Raw genomic sequence first — 1,940 nt, 5'->3', positions numbered from 1 at the left:
GGGATAGTGTTGTTTTCTCACATGAAGCTGCGGGGGGGAGGGTGGGGCATGGGGGTGTTGATGCCTTCAAGGAAAGAGGTTGAGGGGGACTGCCACAATCAGACAAAGCTGCACCCTAAGACGTCTCTGGGCCCCAAAACTTGATTCTGCCTCCAGTGCTTCTGCAACGTTCTTGTTGACTTGTTTAGGATGAATAAAATTGCCAAAATAATAATTTCTCCCTTTTTATTATTTTGATTTTTAACCAATGGAAATGGAAATCCCTTATTAGGGAGGGTGAGGATAGGCGAGCTGAGAGGGGCAAACGCTCCAAGGTTCTGAAATGAGATGCTCTCTCTCTCAGGCTCTCGGCCAGTAGAAATCTCCCTCCCGCTCTCTTGCTCTGGGTGCTCCAAAGAGAAGCAAGGAAGTTGGAACATGAAAGAGGCAGACAGACTGAGAGACTTGTGCGAATGTTGGGTATTTGGTTAACAGTATTAGAAGCTGGGGGTGGGGGCGAAGACCTTGTCACATAAATATTAAGTCAAATATTACGCATTTGTTAGAAATGTATTGGGGGTAACTGGAAATTTGTTTTTTAAGGGAAGAGCTTACATTCAGCTTCAGTTCTCTGAAGGCAGAAGTCAGCAAGATTGATCCACGATGCCCTCAACTGGCCTTCTCTGTGGCCTTTATCTGAGTAGTATGATTCCCCTCTCCCTTTGCCGGGAGCCAAGGCTCTTCCCTCCTGCTCCATCAGAGGCGCCTCCACTGTCAGTCGTTTACACTTTAGTGTGAATATGTCACGGTATCTCTCCCAGGGATGTCTACGTTCCATGACTGAACTTTCCCATGAACGGTGCTATTGCTGTAAAAGGCATTTCAGACCTCAAGGAGCAAGGAAGGAGGTTTTTTTGGGTGTGTATGTGTGGGTCAGGGGGTAAAGAAACAGTGTTGGCCCAAATATTTTCAGTTTCAAGGTAACCTAACTCGCCCCTTAGGCAAAGGTGGAGATTACTGGCTCACACTGGTAGGAAGAAAGCTGAGGAGGCTTCCAGATGTGGAGGAGGAACTGCAAGTGCCAAGCCTCAGTGGCCACAGCTGGGCTCAGGCCGGCAGCTAGGCCTGCCTCTGCTTCCCTTTGCACAGTGGCCTCCCCTGTCTTCCTGCAGGCAGAGGCCCCACATGGCAGACGAGTACTGTGACCTGGGTATGGAAAGATGGACTTCACGAACCTGATCCGGAGCCGTTTTAGGTGGAGGAGCAGAGAGGATGGGGTGTGGGTTAAAGAGGTCCATAAACTCTGGTGTTAATTGGCTGAGCACTTGAAGTGTGGTTAGTGCAACTGAAGAGCTAAATTTTACATTTAATTTAAATTCACTTAAAATGAAATAGCTGTGTGTGGTCAGTGGCTGCTTCACTGAATAGCATAGCTGTAGAGTCCGGACTTTGTTTGTTTTAGAGGAAGCGGAGACCAAAGACAGCAGAGACCTGCAGCCCACAAGGCCGTGCACAGGGTTGGGCATGTGTGTTGAAGCCGCAGCTTTCCGCAGGAAGCTGGCCAGTCCTCAGCGGGACGCACATCCTTCCATCCTGCATCCAGATGGCGGTCCTGCTCAGGTCAGTGCATGGAGAAAGAACTGGCACAAACTGCACGATGGGTCAGGTGCTTGGCAGGTATTTGCTAAAGGTGGTTCTTCATAGGAATCCCATGGAACATTATTATTTCTCTTCCTCTCCCTCCTGAGCCTCAGAGTGAGAGTCAAAAGGCCAGCTTGTCCCCCCATCCCCCCCCCCTTGTTTTGCTGACATGGGGGAGGAGCCTTGGTGAGGGGAAGAGATCTGCTTAAAGCCCTGAAAGTGAGCAGAAGTGAGCTGACACGACCTCTCATTGCAGAGCACTGATTGCCTATGGTTAAGCCTTTAGAGATTCCATCAACCCCTCCTGTGAGCCCTTCCCT

The sequence above is a fragment of the Myotis davidii genome, unplaced genomic scaffold, assembly GCF_000327345.1.
Source record: "Myotis davidii unplaced genomic scaffold, ASM32734v1 scaffold6, whole genome shotgun sequence".
NCBI lineage: Eukaryota > Metazoa > Chordata > Mammalia > Chiroptera > Vespertilionidae > Myotis > Myotis davidii.
Note: the sequence above shows the minus strand (reverse complement) of the source record.